We start from the raw sequence: 13,018 nt of genomic DNA on the forward strand, positions 1-13,018 counted from the left end.
GATGATTTACCGCCCGCAATACAGCCGCACAGATATAGTGTGAACATAGCCTAAAACCGTGCAATATGTCCTGATTTCTTTAGCGAAACAGAAAATCAAGATGTGTTTTACTTGCCAGTCAAATCACAAACATAACAGAATGAAAAGCAGCAACGGGAGCTATTGCAGTATGAATTCTGGAAGTCTATGTAGGACAGATGGTATAAAGTGGTGTCCATCATAACTATATGGGGAGGTATCTGTCAGGGAGCAAAAAGAGTCTTTAAGGGGTAGTGCGGCGCTAAACAATTATTCACAAAATAACACACATTACAAAGTTATACAACTTTGTAATGTATGTTATGTATGTGAATGGCCCCCTACCCCGTATTTCCCCCCACCCACGCTAGACGCGGAAGTGTTGGTACTCACCGCATCTCGTGTCGACCCCCGTCTTGGGACAATGACGTAGTCTTCGGGAGGCCGGCCGAACCGCTCCATCCGTTCCTCACGCCGGCCCCCCTATGCCGCATCATAACTGTGCTCAGCCGCGATTGGCTGAGCACAGTTATGCTCAGCCAGTCGCGGCTGAGCTGCTGATGACGCGGCATAGGGGGGCCGGCATGAGGGATGGATGGAGCGGTTCGTTTGGCCTCCCGAAGACTACGTCATTGTCACAAGATGGCGGACGGGGATCGACACAAGATGCGGTGAGTATAATGCACCAACATTTTCGGGTCTAGCGTGGGTGGTGGGAAACACGGGGAAGGGGGCCATTCACATACATAACATACATTACAAAGTTGTATAACTTTGTAATGTGTGTTTTTTTGTGAATAATTTTTTAGCACCGCACTACCCCTTTAATACGGTGCATTTGTAGTCTAATTTTTCACTGTCAAGCTAGTTGACATTTTATTTAATTTACAGGGGTACTTCTTCCCTAATCAGCTGGTGTCTAAAAGTTATATAGATTTGTAAATTACGTCTATTTAAAAGTATTCTGGTACTTATCAGCTGCTATATGTCCTGCAGGAAGTTGTGTATTCTTTCCAGGCGGACACAATGCTCTCTGCTACTACCTATATCAATGACAGGAACTGTCCAGTGTAGTAGAAAATCCCCATAGAAAACATCTCATGCAGGACAGTTCCTGTCATGGACAGAGGTGGCAGTACCCCTTTAATTCTACAAAATGCACTGCAAATCTAAACCATGATTAACCCCTTAAGGACCGGGCCTAAAATGGCCTTAAGGACCGAGGCAAATTTTATGAATATGACCTCTGTCACTTTATTCATTAATAACTTGGGGATGCTTTTACCTATCCGGCTGATTCTGAGAATGTTTCCTCGTGACATATTGTACTTCACATTTCTGGTAAAATGGAGTCGATACTTATAACGAATCTTTATGAAAAAATCCAAAATAACGTGAACAATTGCATTTTTCCAACTTTGAAACTTTTCTGCTTATACATAAAATGTTTATGCCACATAAATTATATACTAAATAGCATTAGACATTTTTAGACAATAGGAAGCTTAAAACATTAGCAGCAAATTTCCAAATTTTCAGCAAAATTTCAAAATCAGATATTTTTAGGGACCTGTTCAGGTTTAGGCTATGTTCACACTACGTATATTTCCGGCCGTAGTGCGAACCGCAAATATATGCCGTAGTTTTGAGGTTGATGCGTACGCTTGAAACTAAACGATTTCCGGCCGCACAATGCACACTATGTATGAGTCTACGGCCGGATCGTATATGGCACCGTGAAAATGAACAAGACCATTGTTTGCGGCCGGAACTGTTCCAACTCACGGACGTGGATTTTCATGCGGTCCCGTACGGAGTACTTATTTCAGCTAAATTGAACTTAATTTTTAGATCCAAAAGGTTCTGTGTGTTTTACTGGGCTGGGCGAAGATTTCCAAGTAAATGACCTGTTTCAGATCACTTCGAAACAAGCTAGGAAGCATAACTGTACTACGGGCGTATGTTCGCGGTTCGCCAGCATGTTCACAATCCGGCCGCATGTCTATTTTTCCCACGCCCGTAGTTTCAGACGCACATGTCCGGCCGCGTACGAACTACGGCAGGACATATACGTAGTGTGAACATAGCCTTAAAGTTTGTTTGAGGGGACTGTATGTTATAAAGCCCCACAAAGCACCACATTTGAGAAACTGCATCCCCCAAACTCTTTAAAAGCACATCCAGAAAGTTTTTTTTAACCCTTTAGGGGAGTCACAGAAATAAAAGCTATGGGAGGCATTTATTAAGTCCGGCGTTTTTTACGCCGGACTTAAAAATGCCCCCGCAGCTCCGGCGGTACGGGGATTTATGTAGAGGCGGACTGCCTGTACATAAATCCTGTGCGCGCCGGTGCGCACCGCCGAAAACCTACGCCAGCTGAGGACTGGAGTAGGTTTTCGGCGTACATTTGGGCGGAACGGATGATAAATCGCGCGGACTCTGAGTCCGCGCCCTCCGTTCCGCCCACTTCCCGCCTACTTTCCGCCCCCTTTCCGCCCCCTGGCGTACTCGGCGGAAAGTGCCGATTTGCGATTATTTTATTCGCAAATCGGCCATTTGCGTATAAAATAATACGCAAATCGGCACTTTCCGCCAAAAATCATCCGTCCGCCGGATGATACATGTGGCCCTAAGTGTGTAAGAAATTTGAAAATTTTAATTTTCAAATTGTAATCCAATATCTTTCATAATTATAAACCTATTACCAGAGAAATGCACCCCAATATTGATTGCCCCGTTTCTGAAGTTTATAGAAATACCCCATATGTGGCCCTAATGCGTTGTTTGACGCAACCATTATATTTGGTCATTTTTTACTGTACCACTTCAGGTTGTCAGAGGCTCTGGAGTACCAAAACATAAGAAACACCCCTAAAGGGACACCATTTAGAAAACTACACCCCTCAAGAAATGTAACAAGGGGTGCAGTGAGCATTTGGACCCCACAGGTGCTTCACAGATTTTCAGAACAATGTGGCGCGAAAAAAGAAAAATTTATTTTTTACACTAAAACGTTGTTCTAGCCTTCAATTTTTCATTTTCGCAAAGGGATAAAAGGAATAGCAACCCAAAAAACGTGTAGCGCAGTTTCTTCCGAGTACAGAAATACCTCACATGTGGACATAAAGTGCCAAGCGGACGCAGGACGAGCCTCTAAAGGGAAGGGGCGCCAATTGGCTTTTGGAAGCTGGATTTCATTGGAATGGTTTTTAAGAGCCATTTTGCATTTACAGAGCCCTCGTGCTGCCAAGACACTGGAAAACCCCCACAAGTGACCCTATTCTGAAAACTACACCCCTCAAGGAATCTAACAAGGGGTGCAGTGAGCATATAAACTCCACTGGTGACAGGCACAAATGTGGAACAATGTGACGTGAAAGTGAATAATTCAATTTTTTCACTTTCACGGCACAAATGTACCCGTCATCAAGGGGTCCATATCCTCACTGCACCCCTTGTTAGATTCCTTGAGGGGTGTACTTTCCAGAATGGGGTCATTTGTGGGCAGGGCCGGATTAAAGGGAGGGCACCAAGGGCACGTGCCTAGGGGCCTCCACCACTAGGGGGCCTCCACCAGCCCAAACCTGGAAGTGGGGTTTGTGAAAAAAAAGCAAACAGTAGAGGATACACAACCTCACACAGAGTGTTGTGTATCAGCACTGTTTGCTGCTAACCATGGCTGCAGCCATGTCCTGTGTGTCCTGTGACCCCTGCCTCTCCCTGTGAGGACTGTGATATGGCTGAGAGACAGGACACCAGGGAAGCTGCAGGACAGGAAACCTAGTGTGAGCTAAAGGACCTGTGGTGATGTCAGGCCCATGTGATGAGGGAGGAGCCAGACTATGCAAGCTATCGGAGGGGACGTGTATGGAGAGGAGCTCGTGTCCATATGAGCAGGTAACCAGCCCTTCAATGTACACACAAACACCACAGCACTGCCTGTTACACACACACACACACACACACACACACACACACACACACACACACACACCTGCCTGTTACACATACATATCTTTTATTAATGCTTACACACATACAGCTCTGCTACTCTCCACATTGCCCCCTTAATGCCATCTCCCCCCCCCCCCAGTATCCACAACATTGCCCACATTTTGCAGTGAGACGCAATACCCCTTCAGTGGCACAGTGCACAGTATTGCTGTACTGTTGGACAAATAGCCCTCTGTCCCCATTGCCACATAGTGGCTGCCATGTTGCTGTTATATAGCATCTAGATTAACCAGGCTGAAGTTGGTTTCTTATTCAGCAGTTTCTTATTCTGAGGATTTTTATTTTTCCTGTTTTAGCCATTATTCCTACAGAAAATTATATAATATTAGTATAATATTATATATTATTAGTAAATTATATAATATTAGTATAATATTCATAACCTGCTTGTAAGTGAGCTGCCCTGAGAGGATTGGTGATAAATATGGCCAAAAGGACCCCATGGTTGGCATAAAAACGGGCATCAAAGTAAAAACACAAAATTATGATTTAAAACTAAAATTGACTTTGGACCACTGATCTCACACTGATAATAGGCAGAGAGGGGCCCCACATAAAAATTAAATGAAAACTGACAGTTTTCAACACTGAATTTGAAAGAAATTAACACCTACAAACATTTTCACTACAATTCATGAAGAGCTCGGTGTCACAGCCGTGTATAATGTTCATAAACATTATAAATCCCCTACAGCAAGGCAGCCATTTGTATGGATGGCTGTATAGTTTTTTTTTTTTTTTTGTGTGAGTGTGGGTGGGGGGAATGAGATGCCCCAAACAAAATTGTCGCCCGGGGCCTCCACCAACCTTAATCCGGCCCTGCTTGTGGGGGGGTTTCCAGTGTTTTGGCAGCACAAGGGCTCTGTAAATGCAATATGGCGTTCATAATCCATTCTGGCCAAATCCAGCCTCCAAAATCCAAATGGCGCTCCTTCCCTTCGGAGGCTTTCCCTGCGCCCACATGGCGCTTTATGTCCACATGTAGGGTATTTACGGACTCGGGGAGAATTACTCTACACATATTCTGTGTTTTTTTATCTTTTAACCCCTTGTGAAAATGAAAAAATCAAGGCTAGACCAACATTATAGTGTAAAAAATGTAATATTTCATTTTCACGCCACATTGTTCCACATTTGTGCCCGTCACCAGTGGGGTCCATATGCTCACTAAACCCCTTGTTACATTCCCTTAGGGGTGTAGTTTCTATAATGGGGTCACTTGTGGGGGGTTTCAACGGTCTTGGCAACATGGCCCTCGAAATCCATTCCAGCCAAATCCAGCCTCCAAAAACCAAATGGCACTCCTTCCCTTTGGAGGCTTACCCTGCACCCGCATGGCGCTTTATGTCCACATGTGGGGTATTTCTATACTCAGGGGAAATTGCTCTACACATTTTGTGTTTTGTTTTATCTTTTAGCCCCTTGTTTAAGTGAAAAAATCAAGACCAATGATTTAGTGTAAAAATTATAAATTTTTTACACTAAATGTTGGTCTAGCCTTGATTTTTTCCATTTCCACAAGGTTTAAAAAAGAAAATGAATGCAAAAAGTGTAGGGTAATTTCCCCTGAGTACGAAAATACCCCACATGTGGACATAATGTGCCATATGGGCACAGGGCAAGCCACCAAAGTGACAGAACGCCATTTAGAGGCTGGAATGGAGGATGGAGGCCATGTCGCAATTACAAAGCCCCTGTGCTGCCAGGACAGTAGAAACTCCCCACAAGTGACCCCATTCTGGAAACTACACCCCATAAGGAATCTAACCAGGGGTGCAGTGAGCATATGGACCCATTGGTGACGGGCACATATGTAGAACATGTGAAAATAAAAAATACCATTTTTTTTTTCATTTTCACGGCACAAATCTGCCAGTCACCAGGGCGCCATATCCCCGCTGTCCCCCTTGTTAGATTCCTTATGGGGTATAGTTTTCCAGAATGGGGTCACTTGTGGGGGGTTTCTACTGTCCTGGCCACACAGAGGCTTTGTAATTGCAACATGGCAAGCCTCTAATGGGAATGGCGGCCATACCTATTTAGTTGGGGAAAAGGGACAATTCTAAATTATTTGGGGGTATTAGGCCAATTATTAGTTTATAAGGTTGAAAAGGACAGGTGTCTATCAAATTTAATCTGTGTTGATCGAGAGAAAGGCAAAAAACCCTTGCGAGCAGTAGTGGATTATAATAGGGGCGTTTTTGGCGGCAGCCCGGGGCCCTGAGCTCCTAGGGGGCCCATGACCACCGAAAAAGACTTATACTTTCAGTGGTGTATTGTCTCCTGGCTACACTTCCGCCATGATTTGCAAAAAATCACTGTCTTTTTATGGCAATTTTGCACAAATCAGGACATCATGACATTATCTGTCCTGTACTATGAACGCCAGGCTCGTGCTGCCATAGTTACAGTGGGGTGGGGGGGCCCAGGCTTGGTGAACAGCCCGGGGCCTATGGTAAAGTTAATCCGCCCTCGCTCGCGAGGCAGAGGACAGTAGCCTCATCACTGGGGAAAAATTCCTCCCCGACTCCAAAATGGCAATCAGAATAATCCCTGAATCAATGTGACCCCTGAAATAGGAATAAGGGCCAGAATTTAGAAAATGTAGAACTCCAATGACGTGTGGTACGCCTTGAAGCAATCCTGTATGCAGAGGCCTGGGTGATCAGGACAGGTGTCACACTGGAAAATGGTGTCCTTCCTGATCCCCCTGTTACGCCACACTCTGCACTTCTTCTGGGGCCTCCTGTTTTCCAGTGTGGGGGACGTCACCTGGAAAATGTTGCCCTGGTGCGATACAGGGTCCTTCATATCCAGAAGCACTGGGTCCGCTCCATGGCTGCTAAATATTAGGGCTGTTATTACTACTTCTGATATTTTCGGATCGTGCCGCAAGCTACAGTAGCTTGGGCAGCGAGGGACCGGAAGAGGGGGGTGCTGGTATAAAAGTTATCCCCATACGGGTGGTAACCTTTATCGAGCAGTGGGAAGATCAGTTCCCAAACGATCTTCCCACTAACTCCGAGGATGGGGGGGGGCATCCGAGGGCTGGATTCGGGTGTCCCTTCCTTCATACACTCTAATAGGGTATGTGCACACTGCGGAATGGCGAAGGATAAGCCTTTGTGCATTGCGCAGCTGGCACCCGCCGGCGGTCTAATGCGGGCGCGCGTCTTCGCTCGTGTCACACTCCATTCTATGCACGGCCGGATTCCGCCCTCTGTCCAAAGAATGAACGTGTTCATTCTTTGGATGGACGATGGAATCAGCACGTCCATAGGATGGAGTCTATGACACGGATGGAGACACGCCACCGCATCAGTCCGCCGGCGGGTGCCAGCTGCGGAATGCACAAAGGGTTATCCTTCGCCATTCCGCAGTGTGCACATACTCTAAATCTGTAAGTGTACCCTGAGGTACTCTCACAGAATTTGTAGAATTTCACACCATACCGTCATCATCTCTTATTGGGACGGTACTGGTGGAAAAGACGTGTCTGGGGGGCTGCGTACGCTTTGCTACCCCCAGACACGTCACTGGATAATGAGGATGAGGATGAAAGGATGAAAAAAGGATCTACCTATTCATCCTCACTGGCTGTTTCGGTGTCAGAGGCTATAACAACGTATGCGTCCGACACTGAAAACCCCCTGGGGTCCATCTTTATATGGGGATTGGTATATGGGGTATGTAAATGTGTAGTGGTGTAGTGTAAAACTTCATTTCGTGTAGTGTAATAGTGTTTTTTACGTGTTTTTTTAACATTAAGTATATAAATGTGCGGCACTTATCAGCAGACAGTGGCGGTAGGATATAGAAAAAAAAACTCCCTACGCCAAAAAGGAGGAGTTGCTGATTTGCAGCGCACTTACGTGCAATGCTGATCGGCACTTAGCGGCGGTAGGGTGCGGAAAATTGAAAAAAAGAAACTTTCTTTAACCCAATAGCTACTGATAAGTGTATAATATACACTTATCAGCCGCTAGGGGGCAGTAGAACGCGAATTCCGGAAAAAGCCCAAGGGAGCCGAAGCCGGGACCGACGGAGATACCCGAAGACGCCGACGAAGAAGAGGACACGATCGGGACCCGGAAGACGCGATCGGGACGCCAGGATCAGGTGAGTATGTGCCAATACCTGCTCTGGGCACCTCAGCTACCTAGCTGAGGTGCCCACAGCAGGTATTTAACGCTTTTTGGGGACTTATATCGCCGAACGCTTTTTGGGCCGATCGGCGATCAGGACGTGGCACCTTGGCCACCATTGCTTTTAACAGTAATGGCGGTCGGCGTCGTCCTCGGACAGCACCGACCGCCATTGCTTTCCGGGTCATCGGGTTATTGGCTGAATTGATCAGCCTATAGCGGCGATCGTCAGCACGGGGGGGTGTTAACCACCCCCCGTGCCGACAAGCTATGATGGCCTGCTATACATTATAGAAGGCCATCTTCCCCGATCATTTTGTAGTTTTGCCGACAAGCTATGATGGCCTGATATACATTATAGAAGGCCATCTTCTCCGATCATTTTGTAGTTTTGTGTAGTTTATCCCCGGCATTATTCATGTGATTCTTTATCATGTAATTCATGTAATTCCAAATTTTCTGTTGAAGAACTGGGGAAAAAAATTCTAATTATCATGTAGACACGACAATATTCCCCCCTATAAAAGTCTGCGGCAAAACACTAAACACATTGCCTGCTACGATTTCACAAAAACAAAACACCATAGCAGAAAATGTCCTATGGATTTTGCATTTATCTTTTCCCTTTTCTCCACTGACTATCAGCTAACATTTGGTTGCAGCGTTTTTTTACCCCCCAAAATGCCATATGCCATATTTCTGAAAAACTCCTAGTCCAACCATATAGTACATGAGAACATACCCCCTGTCCCAAAGTTATACACAGGATAAGGGATAACAAGACCTATAGAGAATTAATGGAGCACTATCCCCACTGTTTATTTAAGGGGGACACGTTCCCTACATTCTCGTGACCACTGGGACCACCACCAATCAGCTTGATATCCCTTATGCTGGGAATTGGGGGGGCAGCTACATAGGCCACACCTGGATGTATGTGTGTGTGTGTGTGGGAGCAATACTTTTTCTTACCCCTGATGCTGCCCACACACACAAAAGCCACTGGGTTGTGTATATGATGTATATTTATGGTAGTGTCCCTGTTGCTATGATATGCTATAATTGGTGTGAACCTGCCACTTAAAAAAAACTTTTGACAAAGTTAAACCAAAGAATGCAAAATAAAAACACGACACATTGTAATCAAGTGTCAAAGGATACCAATTTTAATTAAAATGACATGACACTGAAAATGGCAGACCCCCGACTCAGAAAGAGTCACTCTCCAGCACTCAGGCGAGGAAAAACCCCCTGTGGGGGAAACCTTGAGGGAGCCATGGCTGGAAAGTTGCACCTCTCCTGGGCTTAGAGAGTAATGCCATACTATAAATATAATAAACTGGATGTGAGAGAAATCTGGCTTCAATATCTGTCACCTTGTTGATGGTTAGGCGGATGTATCTCTTCTCCCTCACAGATGCAGGTACACTTCTCAAGAAGGGGGAGACTCCATGAAGGGGTAGTATAAATCAGACCACCCCTTTTCCCCTGCTAGAACCTCCAAATTTCATCAAGAGTAGGGGGCAGTAAAGTGGTCAAGCTCAAGGTCCTCTGGCGCATCCAAGATGGCACTGATCAGGGTGCGTTGCATTGCTTTATGGAACCTTCTTTATGACATAAGCGCTTGTCATTACAGTGCATGGTTTCCGTGGTTACTGCAGGTAAACACATCTGAAGCATTAACCCATTAATGACTGGCGATGCGCTTTACTGCTGAGGTCATTAAACACACTTGTGACCAAGCAAACAGCTTATGGTTAGGCCACACTAAGAATACTAAATAATATGGTTTCATGTGGCCCATAGCAACCAATCACAGTTCAGCTTTCATTTCTCAAATTAGTCTGGTAAAATAAAAGCTGAATTGTGATTGGTTGCCATGCACAACATAGACAGTCTAACTTGCCCATAGCAACCAACCAAAGCTCACACTTTATAATTTTATTAGGTTTAAGGTATGAAAGGTAAGCTGTGATTGGTTGCTATGGGCAATTCAGACCGTGTTTTCTCTCTGGCAGATTGATAAAGCTGCTCTATTGCTGTAAAGCTTATGATGATGATGATGACTGAAAACACATGAGACCAAGCTTCCCCATAATGCTTTGCAGTTAGCCCTTCCTCCATACCTCCCAACTTTTTGGAGGGACACTTGTGGTTCACAGACATTTCTATACACTACAATTTCCAGCATTCCTGTCACTTAGTTTAGAATCCACTGGCATAGGGTTATATACGGCGGATTTGTTAACATGAAGGAGACGGCTGACAATCTGATTTAATTGTATGTGGAAAGGGCTGCCAAAGAGTATTATAAATAAAGCTTTTGAAATGAATAGAGAATGAGGGGATCCCTACCTGGTAATCACCCAGAGTAAAGACAAGCAGGATGGGTGGCATGTAAAACGACATTTCCCAGGCTGTCATAGAAAATTTGTGATCACTCAATTAGTTTATCACTGGAGAAACTGCACGGACTGTACAAAAGGGGTTGTCTAGTTGTTTAAAAGTAAACTATAGTCCACAGTATTAAAGAGGTACTTCAGAAAAAAAATCTTTCAAATGAACTAGTGCCAGAAATTTGTAATTTACTTCTATTAAAAAAAAAACTCCAGTCTTCCAGTACTTATCAGCTGTTTTATGTCCTGCAGGAAGTGGTGTATTCTTTTCAGTCTGACACAGTGATCTCACAGTGATGCTGCCATCTCTGTCCATGTCAGGAACTGTCCACAGCAAGTTCCTTACATGGACAGAGGTGGCAGCATAGAGCACTGTGTCAGATGGGAAAGAATACACCACTTCCTGCAGGACATACTGCAGCTGATCTCACACCAGTTTATTTGAAAGATATTTTTTTCACTGGGGTATCGCTTCATGCTTTAAAGGAGTTTTCTACAAATAAAATAAAAAAGTAAAGAGCAGCAAATGTTATAAAACATAAATTAGAAAAAAAACACTTCTCAACTATTACAGAATATGTGCTGAAAAATGTCTACAATACACGCCACTGTTCATACTGTGTATTTTTATATACATTATATAAATAAGTTGAAATGTCACATATTCCAAGCATATTGCTGAGGAGTTGTGCTGAGCAGATCTGTCAAAATGTTTAAGTTTAGTAACATTATCAGAAGCCAAAGAGTTTGACTCCCTGCGGCTACATGATTAGACTTGGCAGCTTTCGGCTGGGTTCACATTGTGCGTTTATGATGCGATTTAGGTGAACTCCCTAATCTCTTAATAAGTTCACCAATCAAAATGAATGTTAAAGGAGAAGTCCAGCCAAAATTATTTTTTGATATGTTATTACTTATGGAAAGTTAGACAAATTTTTAATGTACATTAATTATGGGAAATGCACATATACTGCTATTTCCCTTAATTTAGTAGATCATGGAGTTAGGGATGGTCCGAACCGAGTTCGGTTCGGGTTCGTACGAACCCGAACCCTTGGTAATGATTCCCGCTGTCTGCCCGCTCCGCAGATTCAGCGGGAGGACCGCCTGGATAACTGGGATACAGCCATAGCAATAGGCTGTATCCCAGTTTTCCAGGCGTTCCTCCCGCTGTATCCGCCCGCTCCATGGAGCGGGCAGACAGCAGGAATCTGCTGCCGAGTGTTCTGGTTCATACGAACCCGAACCTCGGCAGGTTCGGACCATCCCTACATGGAGTGTTAGAATTATCTCAGATACAGTGATGTCACGACCCAGGGTGTAATTCCTATGGAGTGTCCAGCAGGGGGCGCTCTATATTTAGAAGTCTATGGGACTTTATTGTTTCTATGGATGTCTATGTAAAGTAATGGAATGTAAAGTACAGTGTGCTTTATTGATTGAATACATTTATGAAATACTTTGGGGAGCAAGTGTCCAAGTGAGGAGTAGTACCAGGGCCATCTTCATCACCGGTAAGCCGGCCGAACAGCCGCCCCCACGCCCACCGGCCCGCCACCCGCAGTCGCCCACTGCCGCACTGAACTACTATTCGCATCATCTGCTCATAATGTGAGCAGATGATGGGAGGAGTAGCTGGGTTATCCTATCACATGCCTGCCGCCAGGCGCAGGGGGAGCCGCTCATCACACAGGGGCTTCTGTGCAGGAGCCATAATGCACACATACCGACTCCCGGTGCTTCCCGGTGTCCCCGGCTGGCACGCAGCTTTTGTGTGTGGGTGAGGACGGTCAGTGCGAACACCGGGAAGCATCGGGAGCTGGTATGTGTGAGGGGAGAGTCGGCAATGGGATAGGGGGAAGTTTCCCGGGATCATGGAAGAAGGAGGAGGGGGGAGCGGAGGGGGCATGATGGCTCCTGCACAGAAGCCCCTGTCTGATGAGCGGCTCCCCCTTGCTCCCGGCGGCAGGCATGTGATAGGATAACCCAGCTACTCCTCCCATCATCTGCTCATACTATGAGCAGATGATGGGAATAGTAGTTCAGTGCGGCGGCGGACGGCGGGCTTACCGGTGATGAAGATGGCCCTGGTACTACTCCCCCATCATCTGCTCATACTGTGAGCAGATGATGGGAGGAGTAGTACTGTGTATATGTGGCAGCAGGGAGGGAGGGGGGGGGGAGGTAGATGCACAGGCACCTCTCTCCCTCCCTTCTTGGTGCCCTCCAAATGTACTGATCGAATACATTTATGGAATACTTTAGGGAAGAAAGGACACTTGCTCCCCAAAGCATTCCATAAATGTATTCAATCAATAAAGCACACTGTACATTACATTCCATTAGCTTACATAGACATCCATAGAAACAATAAAGTCCCATAGACTTCTAAATATAGAGCGCCCCCTGCTGGACACTCCATAGGAATTACACCCTGGGTCGTGA

General features: G+C 45.4%; 1 protein-coding gene across 4 annotated transcripts in view; it reads left to right on the forward strand.

Annotated features, from left to right (window-relative positions):
- The window catches only part of LOC138784587 (mas-related G-protein coupled receptor member D-like), a 101,298-nt gene that overhangs the window by 57,105 nt on the left and 31,175 nt on the right, over positions 1-13,018 (forward strand). Inside the window, exon 1 of one of the 4 annotated variants that reach the window (XM_069960203.1) lies at positions 3,865-3,915. The exons of 2 other annotated variants lie outside the window; for them this stretch is intronic. The gene's annotated coding sequence lies outside the window, so the exon portion shown is untranslated. Of the gene's footprint in view, positions 1-3,864; positions 3,916-13,018 lie in introns of those variants that run through there. One more of the 4 variants, XM_069960201.1, reaches the window with a different exon arrangement.

This window comes from Dendropsophus ebraccatus, chromosome 2 (genome assembly GCF_027789765.1).
Source record: "Dendropsophus ebraccatus isolate aDenEbr1 chromosome 2, aDenEbr1.pat, whole genome shotgun sequence".
Lineage (NCBI taxonomy): Eukaryota > Metazoa > Chordata > Amphibia > Anura > Hylidae > Dendropsophus > Dendropsophus ebraccatus.